Source organism: Protopterus annectens, chromosome 9.part0 (assembly GCF_019279795.1).
Source record: "Protopterus annectens isolate FY-2018-M chromosome 9.part0, PAN1.0, whole genome shotgun sequence".
NCBI classification, from domain to species: Eukaryota; Metazoa; Chordata; order Ceratodontiformes; family Protopteridae; genus Protopterus; species Protopterus annectens.
The window spans coordinates 683,673,996-683,689,150 of NC_056743.1; the positions used below are offsets into that span (position 1 = coordinate 683,673,996).

The window sequence follows — 15,155 nt, forward strand, 5'->3', positions numbered from 1 at the left end:
CTGGGGGATGGTTTGATGTTTTATGTTATCAAAAATGTGCACACTTCTTGCAGATCTGCTGTTATGCTTATGCTAAGTATGTAACTTTCATGTCTGGTGAAAAAAGAGATCTGTCTTCGGCAGCAGGTAGGTAGGTAGGACAGAGTTTTCAGCTACATACCTGGGGATGCTTGGTTAAGCATGCATTCCTTCAACTACAGTGGCCCCAAAGGAGACTCATCCTTTGGAAGTAATCCTGTTTTGTAGCATGTGATGGAGGTGTTCATGACAGACTAAGTTGCTGATACACAAATATTGTCTACGAAGACATTTCTCAGGAATGCACCCGTTGTGGCCATTGCTGCTGTTCAATTAGCCACAGAAGATGTTATACCATGTGATCCCCTTTGATATTGTCACCTAGTTGAAAACATTAATGTTTCCACTATCAGCTACAGAACTGGAATTCCACAGCCACATTAGGTAGTCAGAGGTAACACACAGCAGGCATCAGCAACAAAACTTGCCTTTCTTAAGTATATGATAATACACGATTGGCCAAAGGGTCATTCCATCAATGTGGTTACTGCGGGGAATGCTCTCTTTACTCTGATGTGCAGTGACCTCACTGATATTTACAGAAAACATTAACTGTAACAGGCATAGCCTGCTACAGCTGGAGTTGGGTGGGGTGGAGGTTTCTATTCGGCTTTACATACTACACAAAATCGTTTTAAATTACTGTGTGCATGTGTGTGTGTGTGTGTGTGTGTGTGTGTGTGTGTGTGTGTGTGTGTGTGTGTGTGTTTAACAGATGGTATTCATGGAGTAATTGTGCAATGGATTTAGTGAGATACATGTTTTACATTGATGTTCATCGTGCATACAGCTGCAGTCATAACAGTCATAACAGATGGGTTTTCCTGCCGTCAGGCGGGTCCTCGGTCGGCCGAATTCCAAAGTCTAGGTCCGGCGTTGGATGTCGTTGCTTCTTCCCTGACATCAGTGCGACAGGGGTATAAAAGAACCAGCTGACGCCATTTTCTCCAGTCTTTCTTGCCGCACGGTGCCCGAAGCAGAAGCAGTTCGCAAGTGCCGGTCGGCCAGCTCCTGAGATTGCGAATATTTTTCAACCGAAACCTTCTTGAAAGCTAAGTACCCCGTTGGGAAAACTTTTCTTGCCTCAGACCGATGTCAGATAAAGTTAATATTTGCATTTCATGTGGGAAGCAAATACTGCATAAGGATTTTCATTCCCTCTGCATTCCTTGCTTAGGCCCAGACCACGACGTCTTGGCCTGTCGTTTTTGCGCTACATTCAACAGACACACTATTAAGCATCGGGCGGAGTTCGCCCAACACTATTTTGGCAAAAAGTTTAATTACATTATGTTGTCGGATACTCCGACTCCAGTTTTAGTAAAAGACGCAAAGATAAGGACCGACATACGTGGTCCGCGACTTCTACCGACACCACGCTAAAGCCGATTACATGTGCTCCGGTTCTCAGCGAGGCGCCTACTCAGCCCCTGACTACCGATGACACTTCATTGGCAGTGTCTTCTGTGCCCGATGTCCCAGGCTCTTCGGCCCACAACCCGACTACAGATACCGAAGCCACTCTTGGCAGGGAAACTCAGAGTTTAGACAGGCCTGCCACCTCTCAAGGTGTCTTCAGGCCTTCTTCTTCTTTTTCCATCAAGGCTTTCACTAAGTCTAAAGCAGCCATGCATACTAAAAGACAAGCTCCGCAGGGCCCCTCTCAAGGCCCCATGCCGAAAAAGCAGATGCTCAAAATGGCTGAGGATTTGATTACTCTTATCAGGGGTTCTCAACCCCCCTTGGACAAAAGGCCCAGAGTGGAGGAAGAATACCCTTCCTCGGACCAGGTCTCCAATTACTTCAGAACATTCTGAAGTCCAGGAACATTCATACTCCCCTTTTGAAGATTCTGATGCAGAGGAGTCCATTCCCTCGGTCTCCCCCCTGAGGATTACTCTTTTGGGGAAACCTTACATACCTTGAGGGAACACTTCCACTGGGAAGGCCAAGAGTACTCAGACTCCAAGAAAAGGCTTAGGGATTTCCTCTTGCTCCCTCAGCACAGGCCTCTGGCTATACCTCCTGTCTTAGACATACTAGATGATGTGTATTCGGAGACCAGCCTTAACCCAGATTCTTTACCTCCAGCTCCAGTCAAGCCTGACAGGTACTACCGGGTTCCTGATTCACACCAATTCCTATACAAAAGCCATGCGGCTAACCCAAGAAACCAATTCACAGGTTCCCAAGGGTATTAATGCCTCCACTGCCAAAAATCCATTACCTTCTGAGAGGGATTCCAGGGCTTTAGAAAGGTGGGGGAAAAAGGTATACACATTGGCCACCTTAACCATGAGGGCATTAAACTGTCAGTTCCATATGTTAAAGTATCAACAGTTTCTGTTATCTCAGTTGAAAAGCAAATGTCACAACCTGAACAACCAGACTTGAAGGAGTTGCAGGATTTGTTACATAGTGCAGAGCAAGTGGGTAAACATACCTTGCAATGTGGTTTTGATGCTTTAGAGGCCTCATGTAGAGCTGCTGTTACAGGATCAGTCATACGTAGACATGCTTGGCTCAAAGAACAAACCTTACCAGATCATGTCAAAGCTAAATTACTAGATGCACCTCTTCAAAAAGATGTATTGTTTGGTGTTAAAGCTGAGGAGGTATTAAAGAAAATGGAGGAAAAGGCAAAATCAATGCAAACGGTGAAAGATTTCCTACAGGTACAACCTCCACGTTTCAGTAGAAATTGGCCTTGAAAAACTTGGTCCTTTCCAGCCACGGATAGACCCCAAAGAGGTAGATACAGGCGCCCAAGGGGTAGAGGGCAATCTCAAGGATCATTTAGAGGCAGACAATGGCAAGCACCTACACAAAGAGGTGGTGAGGATAGTTCACAGCCATTCAGAAAACAGAACCAATGACTTTCCCCTTTGCATGCCAAGCAAGGCTCAAATGGCAGCACCTTTAGGCGGAAAACTGGCATTATTCTCGAAAAATTGGCATATTGTCACAAAGGACAAATGGATCCTGGACATTATAGACAGAGGCTACAGATTCCACTTTCACACCCTTCCAAAAATGAGAGGCATGCCAAACCTGCCAGTGCCACACAATCAAAGGGCAGAGGCACAAAAACAAATTTCAGATCTCATGGACATGAAAGCCATTCAAGAGGTACCTGCACAAGAACAGGGTCAAGGTTTTTATTCCAGACTATTCCTGGTACCAAGGAAGGGCAAAGATTGGAGATCTATTTTGGACCTATCCATCCTAAACACATTTTTACTCGTGCCAAATCCAAGATGCTCACATTACAGCAGCTTCTTCCCATGCTGGGCAAGGAGTCTTGGCTGGTAGCATTGGACCTCAAGGAGGCATACCTGCATGTCCCAATCAGACAAGATTGCAGAAGATACCTCAGATTTCTTGCAGGTTCAACCCATTATCAATTCTCTGCATTGCCCTTTGGCTTATCTACTGCACCCAGAGTGTTCACGAAATGCCTGGCATCAGTAATTGCCTACTGCAGACTTCAAGGGATACAAATATACCCATATTGGGATGACTGCCTGATCCAAGCGGACAGCAAACACATACTTCTGAAACATCTGGTGTTTGTAATAATGTTGTTGAATTCTCTGGGGTATACAGTCAACAAAAAGAAATCAAGGCTAATACCCTCTCAAAAAATAATTTTCCTGGGTGCCAGCTTGAATACAAATACCCAGATGGCCTACCTCACGCCAGAGAAACAAGGGCAACTAACTCAATACTTCAGAAAACTAGCAACCTTCACCAGGCTGACTGCAAGGAAAATCCTGCAGGCTCTGGGATTCATGGCATCTTGCATCCTGCTAATCCCATGTGCAAAGCTGCATATGAGGAAACTTCAATGGTTCCTAAAAAACTTATGGTCTCAACACAGCCACAGTTTGGAAACAATTATACCACTGATTCCATGTCTTCAAAAGGAATTTCTGTGGTGGGCTCAAGCATGCCAAAGAAACACAGGTCTCCCATTCTGCAAGACTCAAGCAAATCAAGTCATCACAGCAGACACCTCGGACTATGCCTGGGGGGTGCACATGACAGATCGGTGCATTCAGGGCAAATGGTCCCAAAAAGAAAAGCACCTACACATCAATCAAAAGGAAATGCTAGCAGTAATAAATGCTATTATGGCTTTCAAAGACCTTCTGCATTCAGGCCAGCTATTGATAAGGACAGACAACACCACAGTAATGTGGTACATAAACACACAGGGAGGAACCCATTCATATCCCCTATGCAGGCTAGCCATGTCTCTTTGGAACATGGCTCTGGAATTACAAATTGAACTTCAAGCACAGTACCTGCCAGGCAAGGAAAACACGCTGGCAGACAACCTAAGCAGAGATATGACAGATCCACATGAATGGAAGTTGCATCCTCAAGTTTTTACAAAGATCATTCTAGCATGGGGAAAGCCAGACATAGGTCTCTTTGCCACCCACAGAAATCACCAATTGACAAAATTCTGCTCAAGGACCTTTCATCCACAGGCCTGGAAAGTGGACGCACTCTCTTTCAGTTGGACAACAATGACAGTTTATGCCTTTCCACCTCTTCCTCTGCTGCCCAAAGTTCTATTAAAAACCAGAGCAGACAGACCAAAGATGATTCTCATTGCTCCAGACTGGCCAAGACAACACTGGTACCCACTCCTGAGAAGCCTGACGCATTCCCCACCATGGATCCTGCCTCTAATGCCTCTCCTACTGACTCAGCACAACTTCAAAACTCTTCACAGTCAGCTGAAAACACTCAATCTAGCCGCATGGAAGATTCCTTAAATTCACAACAGACCTTACTCTCCAAGGAGGTGCAGGATGTCATTTTGGAGGCCAGAAGGCCTTCTACTAGAAAAGCCTACTCCGCAAAATGGAAACGGTTTTGTGCCTGGAATCAGAAAAAGGGTCAGAATCCTGGAATACTGAATTTACCTCAAATATTACAGTACCTAGCTGAGCTGCTAAGCAGTGGACTTTCATTTTCCTCCATCAAAATCCATGCCTCAGCCATTTCTGCAGAATACAACACTGATCCTCCTTTATTCTCTCACCCTCTCTTAAGACAGTTCCTCAGAGGGGCTAAGAATATAAAACCTCCAAGGAAGCAACCAGTACCTGCTTGGGACCTCAATTTCATTCTAGAAAAACTGACCTTGCCTCCTTTTGAGCCAGCTGCTTCAACAGAACTGCAATATTTGTCCTGGAAAACAGCCTTCCTTCTGGTTATCACCTCAGCTCGCAGGGTTTCAGAACTACAAGCCCTCATGGCTGTGCAGCCTTTCATCATTTTCCATCAGGACAGAGTTTCCTTACGAACCAATCCTTCCTTCATGCCAAAGGTAGTATCCAGGGTAGCCTTGAATCAGGCTATCCACTTACCTACCTTTTACCCTAATCCTCAAAACAAAGGGGAGAGACTACTACATTCCTTGGACATTCACAGACAGCTACGTTATTATTTGGACAGAACAAAGCCTTTCAGAAAATCAGAGCAACTCTTTGTGTCCTATGCTACAGGAGCTCAAGGGAAGCCTATTTCCAAACAGACAATCTCAAAATGGATAGCCCACTGCATACACTTTTGTTACTCTTTTCATGGTAAAACTGTACCTGCAGGCATCAGATCTCACTCCACAAGGGCCACAGCTACCTCTGCAGCTTTCCTCAGGGGGGTTCCTACCAAAGATATTTTGGAAGCAGCCACTTGGAGTTCTGTACATACTTTCTCCAAGCACTATCATCTACCATTATACTCCAACTCTAGAGCAGGCTTTGCCACTGCAGTCTTGCAGGGCATCCTAGCTCCTCCTAGTTCCACTTAGTGCCTACCATCCCTTTTTAGCTTTGGGATTCTACCCATCTGTTATGACTGCAGCTGTATGCATGATGAACATAGTACAGTTTTGTACCTACCATAAATGTAGATGTTCGAGTGCTAATACAGCTGCAGTCCAGGTTTCCCCTCCCTCCTTTCCCCTCTTGGGACAGGCCTAATGGCTAACACCTCCTCATACAACCTGATTGGAGTATTCTTTTATGGTGTATTTGCTTGCAACTACTGTTTTTTGATTATATTGCACTGCATTATTACATAAATTTCTTTATTGCCTTCCTTCTGGGGGCACCTGACATCTGGGGCAAGAAAAACTGAAGAAAATGGCGTCGGCTGGTTCTTTTATACCCCTGTCGCACTGACGTCAGGGAAGAAGCAACGACATCCGACGCCGGACCTAGACTTTGGAATTCGGCCGACCGAGGACCCGCCTGACGGCAGGAAAACCCATCTGTTATGACTGTTATGACTGCAGCTGTATTAGCACTCGAACATCTACATTTATGGTAGGTACAAAACTGTACTTTTTCCAAAGTCTTGCAAGAAAAATGTTTCCGTGTTGAGTTAGTCTATGGACATGATCACCAAATTAAAGAAATATAAAAAATATGTATGCACAGTCATTGATGCAAGGTGGCCTAATTTCCTAAGGAAAATATACCCCAGTAGCAGGGATGCTGGAAACTGCTAAGGGCTGGAGGCAGAAGGCAAAAGGCACACTTAGTGATCTAAAAGGATAGTTTGTTTAGCTATCTACCACCATAACAGAAGCATATCAGTGAAACAAAATGAATATAATGTAAATATGAGTTACCTTTGGAATAGCTGCACAAAATTTCATAGAACATTATAAATGAAGTTAATGTGGCACCTGCATGACATGTGATCCAGTAGACGTATACATAACAGTCAGAGATAAAAAAAGTGCATTAGTGCTATAACACACATATTGCTACCACACAAAGAGCTGCTGCCACGCAGAGAGCAACCACTACAGAAGAGTGGTGGGAAGCTGTTAAACACTTCATTCTTTGTTAAACACTTCATGCAGTCCAGCTGAAGTGTTTAATGGCTTTCCACTACTTGTTTGAGATGACAGCTGATTGCCGTTAATCCTCAAGTGTGTGACTAGAGCCTAACAGCAGTAAAAGGTTCTTAAAAACTCATTAAGAACCTTTATTTTCCCCAAATTCAGAGCATAATCATAGTGATTCATACACTACAAGTCATTGTCTCCTGTCACTGTCCACAAATCGCACACCTGTTCTACAACTGGCCCTGCTCAGAGGTATGCACAGAAATGTGCTATAGCTTGTTTAGGACTGGGGAAAATATGGTCATTATTTCTCTAATTTTCTTCTTAATTAAACCTCAGAGGTATGCATAGAAGGTCACTACTGCTTGTATGGGGTTGAAACAATGTGGTCATTGTTTTTCTTTTTTAACTTTTTCACACAATCAAACCTCAGAGGTTTGAACACAAGATCACTATAGCTTGTGTAGGAGCAGTGTACATTGTACTGTCTAGAAGCATAGGACCAACATACATTGTACTGTCTAGAAGCATAGGACCAACATACATTGTACTGTCTAGAAGCATAGAAGCATAGGACCAACATACATTGTACTGTCTAGAAGCATAGGACCAACATACACTGTACTGTCTAGAAGCATAGGACCAACATACATTGTACTGTCTAGAAGCATAGAAGCATAGGACCAACATACATTGTACTGTCTAGAAGCATAGGACCAACATACATTGTACTGTCTAGAAGCATAGGACCAACATACATTGTACTGTCTAGACGCATAGGACCAACATACATTGTACTGTCTAGAAGCATAGAAGCATAGGACCAACATACATTGTACTGTCTAGAAGCATAGGACCAACATACATTGTACTGTCTAGAAGCATAGGACCAACATACACTGTACTGTCTAGAAGCATAGGACCAACATGCACTGTACTGTCTAGAAGCATAGGACCAACATACACTGTACTGTCTAGAAGCATAGGACCAACATACACTGTACTGTCTAGAAGCATAGGACCAACATACATTGTACTGTCTAGAAGCATAGGACCAACATACACTGTACTGTCTAGAAGCATAGGACCAACAGAATATGACTGTAATCATTTTTTTTTTCACTTTTCTCACAATCACATATCAGAAGAGAATACAGATAGCTAAATTTGGTGGGGGGTAGGGCTAAGGAGGCATATTGTGAATATTGATCTGAGGTCAATCATTCATAATATGTTGCTGTATTCTGGTGTCAGATGGATACACAGACATTACTTGTTATTTGAGGATTAGAGTGAAGAGGCAAACTGTATGATGTGTGAGAACAACAACTTGAAATGTATGACTGATGCCATTTATTTATTCACATTCACCCCAGTCTAACATCAGAGGGTACACAGAAGGTAACTATCTTTTTTTTATTGGGAATTAGTTTTTTGTCAATTTTGATCATTGAGCCTTGGGCACAACTTATTTTCTTTCTTGAAAGGAAAAAAATAGGACCGAATTTATTTACTTAGGTATGATTTTTGTCCAGACCATAAGTGTAACAAAAGACTGCGGAAAAAGCTCAAAAATGTACCTCACAGCATCTAGAATGCCATGACTTCTGAGGCCCGGTCAGCCTCCAAACTATCGACTTAATTCTGTTATTACCTCCACAGTTGTTACGCTGCAGTCTTTGCCATTTAGGGAGTGGTGGAAGGATGCAGGAGAAAATGAAGATTAAGAATGAATCTCTTTTTTTCTTTCGTTCTTTAGCCACAATTTTTGTTCAGGCCATCTTTGGCTCAAAAGATTTGAAAAAAATAAAAGTGTCTGAAGTTCAAGTTAGTCCATCTATAACCCATTAGCTTCTAGGGATCTGAGACCTCTGGCTTAATTTGATTTTTTTTCCTCATTTATTATGGTGCAGTATTTGCCAGTTAGGATATATTGAAAGAATGCAGCAAAAACCTGACGTATGAGAAAACAAGAAAATAAAGAAACATTAATGTTGTGGTAAGGCCAGGATGGGAGGGGGATAGAGGCACACTGAGGGTATGCAGGGGGAGAGGGGATAGCTATGGGCCCATGAAGTGCTCTTCCTAGATTTTCTTTTCAACAGAAGCCTGAGTCAAAATATTCAGTACTGCCAGGATCTGCCTTATTTAAATGCATCACACAACTTATCAACAAGGTCTGTCCACTCCATAAAACATTTTATAATACTGTAACATCTAGATAAAAAAAAACATGCACGATGCTTGATTATGTTAGATTTCTGGATTACAACAATCATTTTGATTGTATATTTATTTACTGCTACATATAATAAACTGGGCTGCATAATAAATTGTGTTACTTATGCCCTTGCAGGCATACTCCTCAAACTGTTTAACTTACGTTTAGCTCCTGGCCTTGTCACTGATGAGTGGGCACTGCAGGCAGGAGCGGCCTTAGGTCAACTGTTGCCCTAGGCAAAAGGGTTGCATGGCGCCCCCCCCTCCCCACACACACACACACACACACACACACACCACTCGGTTCCCCCATCCTGGTCTACTTACAGCAAATAAATACTGGAAAAGTGCCCCTGTTAGAGTGGCGCCCTAGGCAGCCGCCTAGTTGGCCTATGCCTAAGGCCAGCTATGACTGCAGGGATTATGTCCTATATAAGGGTGGCCTTAAAACTGACCTGGGTAGTTAAAGTCCCATCAGCTTTACAAGCCACATCTGCAACCACACTGGGTATATTATAACTAACCTCACCAATTGTGATACTAAGACTGTTGTTTGACTTGACTCCCAACCATGGCTTCGTAAAGGGTGGATTCTGTCTATTTAACCTGATAAACTTCATCAAAAGCATTACAGAGGCTATAGATTGTGGCTGTGCAGTATACATGACGTATCTTGACCTGACAAAGGCAGTTGACACCATTCCCCATGCTGACATTATAATAAAGCTAATTCCTTTAAAAATAGACCCATATATGGTAAGATATATAACACACTGGCTAAAAGACAGAGCCCACACAGCGTGAGCTGCAGATGTCTCATCAGTAAGTATGAAAATGATCAGCGGTGTCCCTCAGGGCACAGTGCTGGGATCTTTCCTTTTTGATATTTACTTCTCAGACCTCCAAGCAGAGAGCCAAAACATCTGGCTAACAAAGTCTGCAGATGACTGCAAACTGCAGGTTGTTGTTATGTCACCCTATGACACCCATACTCTCCTGCATGAACTCTCCGTATTAAACTTTGGTGTACTAAAAATGGTCTCCAATGCTAAAAAGTCTAGTATCATCACTTTTTTGAAGACAAACCCTACCCTCATCATACTATACAGACAGCACACTACCACAAAATGAAAATGTTGCTAGTGACTGCGGTACTTTGGTTGATAGCCCCTCTCCTTTGAACATCATGGGACAAAGGTTATCAATAAATTCTTCTATTTAGCTCACCTAATTGCCAAAGGAATACCATAATGATCTACAAATGTAATCACTCCCTCATACTCAGTATTGATCAGGGCAAATATAGAGAACAATGCCCCCTTTGGGGTATATCTCATTAATCATACTGAATAATTAACAAGGCCCAAAAGGTTCTTAAACAGAAAGATCACAGGCCTAAAGTCTCTGAGCTACCAGGATAGGCTGGAAGATCTATCCCTTTATTCAGTATCTTATAAACTTTTGAGGGGAGATCTTAGTCTCACTAACTGCACCATTAGAAACCCAGCTGCATTTGTCCTCCTGTTTCTCTGCAAGTCCAATATCTCCCCCAATACTACAACCAGGGACCCAAATCTTCACCAACAAAAATAGAACACAATGAAGATGCATGCTTATAAGGCAACACCTCCCAAGCCTTTGGAATAAACCTCCCCTACATGTTAAGTAGTACAATTCACTGCCTTACGTTAAATATAAATTAGACAACTGGATGGGTATATACATATTTACTCTGAGTTTGATTGGGATAGCCCTCCTGTAGAGAGGAGATGTTGCCTAAGGGAGGGTACTGACAAAACATGAATATTCTTAGAATAAATCTATGAACCTATGAATCTAAACTATTTTTATAGCTTCTCCCATAGCTTGTCAGAAAATCTGTACCTACCCCCAAAATTATAATGAATAGCATTCAGTGAGTCTAAGAGAATGAATGGTTAACTATAATAACATGATTACTATCTTTAAAATCTCAGCTCTCTACAGTGAAAAATAGCTCTGTGAAAAATTATCCCTAAAACAGGGTGTGACAATGTGAGGTATTCCCAGCTATGCCAGGAGAAGTAGAGCAGTGGATGTGTAACATATGCCAGCACAACTAGCTGAAATTTTGTAAATAATTATATGTCATTTGTGTATCAAACTAATTTTTACAGATGCTTGTATTGAAAAATGAATTTGCAAAGTTGCTTATGTTAAAAAAATGTACCAACAGTAGATCCTGACTGTACTGTAACCAATTAAATGTATATGTTTTAACAGAGGATACTGGAAGAGAAGAGGTTAATCTCAGTCCAGCTAACTTTGAAAAATAGTTGGAAATTAAATTACCTGGTAGGCCATAAAGACTGCATTTACAGTTGTGATAGCAGCCAGAGATGAAATGTCTGTGAAAACAAGGACTAAGAATTCCTTGTTGTATTGTCCATAGCAGTGAACTAATTGCTACCCTGGAAGGGTAGAAGTGTTGAAATGGTTTTATGGCTTCCAGATGCTATAACACATCTTAGCAAAGCTCTATCTGTGTGTATGGTAACACATATAGGTTTATAGGTTCATAGGTGTGTACTAGGCTAATGGTCCTGGAACCTAGCCCATAGAAGTACCCTGGCATCGTGCCGCCTGATGTTAGTTCCCAGTGCCTCTATCAAGTACAGCCACTGGCGTGATCCCTGGGGTAAACTTTCTATTACCCATCCACTCATCAAGATTTCTCTTAAAGAGGGACAGCAAGGTGCTGTGCTTGCATGTATGGGAAGTCTATTCCAGAGCATGGGCAGTCTCTGGGTGAGGAACCTGTCCCTTCAGCATGTTCTTTTGATTGTGATAATGACGTTGAGGTCTCTGGAGCATGTGGTGTGGAGGGATAGGGATTTCTTTAGTTGTAGGATTTCTAACAGAGCTGGGTCAGACATGGCTTTGTAAATCAAGCAGAGATGACCTCTAAGTAGGCGAAATGAGACAGAGAATAGCTGGAGTATTTTCAGTCTGTCTGCATAGGACATGTGTTTAATGCCTAGGATCCTCTTCGTCAGGTACTTCTGTGGCCTCTCCAGCTGTTGCAGGTGTCTAGTGAGGTACATGCCAAATGGGGCATTATACTAAATGATTGGTCTAATGAGGGAAGAGTAGAGAGAGATAATGACCTCTTTCTTCCTGGATACAAAACCCTTAGTAATGAGATGTGCCACATAGAAGGACTTTCTGACCACAGCGGCAATGTCGTGGTCAAAGGAGAGGTTGCTGTCAACCTGCGTCCCCAGATCTCTTATAACGCCTTCAGTGTTCAGTGGGTTCCCATCAATGTGGTAATTAGTGGGAACTGAGTTTTTACCAAAGGGGATGACAACGCATTTTTTGGCATTAAGCTTAAGGCCATGGTTACAACATCAGTCACTGGTCTCAGTGAGGCCTTTCTGTAGGATATCTGCATCACTTGGGGAGTTAATAATGGCTCCCAGCTTGCAGTTGTCTGTGAACTTGGTGAGCCAGACTCCCTTTGTGTTGGCCTGGACTTCTGAGAAGTAGATGGCGAACATGTACAAGATTCTGGTACAGTTTCTAGTAAAAGGGGGGTAGTATGAGAAACAGAAGTCAGATGACCAGATGTATGTGATGTCATTCTGTAATCCATCACTAAAATGATGCTTTAATACAAGATGAGACTGAAGTCTCAGGGCAGTCGGTATTTGAAACCTGACAAAGAAGGATCCCTCACCTACTTCATCTTGCCTTGCTCTAGTAAATGACCGGGAAATACTAATTCTTTAGATCAGTCATGAAAGTATAATGAGAATAGTTAAGTACTGTATTTTTGTATCTGTGTGAATCTATTCGTCTCTGTTATTTTAAGATTTCCTGTGACTGAAACTCTGGTGTTTATTATAAAAAGATATTTTTTACTTTCATGTTATTTTATTATTTATAATTAAATGTATTTAAACTATTCATTAAAGCTGGTCCTTTAGAGAATATTTTAACCTTTTAGAATACTCATATCTATTTGGTGACTCTGTGGCCACTCCTGAAAGCCTTACTGCATTGGTCAAACTCTATAATTTGTAATAACTATTAAATTCACTCAGTATAATAGGGTACCCTTGTGAGAGGCTTAGAGTAGCTGGCTATGGAGTATCTGGCAACAGTGTAACTACCTTATAGTCTGTGCAGAATAAAGGGGGCATAGCTAGTAAATCTATGCCAGCCTTTCCCAGGTGTGTGTGTGTGTGTGTGTGTGTGTGTGTGTGCGTGTGTGTGTGTGTGTGTGTGTGTGTGTGTGTGTGTGTGTGTGTGTGTGTGTGTGTGTGTGTGTGTGTGTGTGTGTGTGTGCGTGTGTGTGTGTGTATCTGTGTGTGTGTCTGTGTGTGTGAAAATCAAATCTCAGAGAGTGTGTGTCAGCTGCTTGGAGTGGGACACAAAGCAATGATTTCACAAAGAGGGTGCTGGATAACTTGGCTTTGACACTCGGCTGAGGACTCTAATCTACAGCTGTGCCAGTGGTGAGTCTTATTGGAGAGAGAGAGAAAGAGAGAGAGAGAGACCAGCCCCCCAGAGTGAGTGTGTTCCTGTGTGCTCTCAAGGGAAACTGTGCTTGATGCAGAGAGTTGCATCTGGAAATACTGCGTGTAGCTATTTTTGTTCCACGTGAACGTCCCTCTCCAGTATCAGTGGTGAGAATTCAGGCTCCTTGATTACTGGCCCAAAGAGGGGACATCACAACAGGCTATTAAATAGCAGAGCCAAAGCCTATCCTGGTACTCAGTTGGTGAAAAAGACAATAAAGACACAGGTATCTGTTAACGTATGGAAGTCAAACCTTACTTGTAGAAAAAACCTCTTAACTGTACAAAGTATGTACATGAATGCAATGTCTTATTGTACATAAGTTAGTTGTCTTTACTGCTCTTGATCCTGGGTTGTGGCTGAAAAAGGTCAATAGAATTGACTAGCCACATACCTGGTAAACAAATTGCAATCAATAAATAAACTGTTCAGAACTTTGCAGAACTTTCACGATTTGCCTCATATTTTTCCCCCTGTCCCTCATAAAATGTTTGATTTTATGATAAATCACGTAGGGTCGTATCTTTCCACTCTCAAGAATTTTGCAGACTGCCCAAATTATTGCCTCATATTTTTAATCTGTTTCTCATAAAATGTGTGGTTTCTGGCAAACCACTGTGGATGGTATTCAGTAATTATGAGACATTTGAACCTGAGACTTCATATCCTTCAGAAAATGCATGATAATGCAAAACCTTTTATTCTAGCAGCTTTCTAAGTTTAAAAGAGCAATACTTAGAACCTGTCCCTAATTGTGGTCTTTTATTTTCCCATTGTTTTTGGCTTTGACAAGAATTCTGAAGCAAACGTTGAGAGGTATGCAGAGGATTACTGCCAGTCACTAATGCCAGACATTAAAGTTTCATACTTCTATTGTTCAGAAAATGCATGTTGATACAAAACCTGTTCTATTATGGTTTAAATTAATTAAAAATGTTTTAAAATTGTCCCTGGTTTTGAGTCTTTAATCCCTGTTAATTTTGGCTTTGTCCAAAATTCATGATGAAAGAAGTTGATATGTATGCCTCAGACATACAAACATAGGTATTTCTATGGTAACTGTGAGACTGGGCAGCAGTTAAAAGATTATTTGTTGTTCAAATCATCTTTTTTCGCTGCTTGAGCTTGCAGTTACCTCAAAAACACCAATGTGAATGTTTCCCTGCTACATCAGTAGCAGTTTTGGGGCACAATGGGCAGCTGGTGAAAGTGGGGGCTCTCACTCCCCTCGCTCTATGGTGCTGACACCTATTCTGGGAAATTAAAAAAAAAATAGTTCAATGACATGGCAGGATATGTCTAGAGATCTTGTACATGCCCTCTCTGTGTTATTTGTATAACACACTTATTATTTTCTTAAGTGTTGCTTTTTCTGCCGGTAAGTAAATGCCTAATCCAAAGACATGCAGTAGGTGGACTG

At 42.1% G+C, this 15,155-nt stretch overlaps 1 protein-coding gene across 2 annotated transcripts in view; it reads left to right on the forward strand.

Moving 5' to 3' along the window:
• Positions 1 to 15,155, forward strand: part of LOC122811444 (neural proliferation differentiation and control protein 1-like) — a 311,459-nt gene that overhangs the window by 268,352 nt on the left and 27,952 nt on the right. The gene's annotated exons all lie outside the window — the stretch shown is intronic.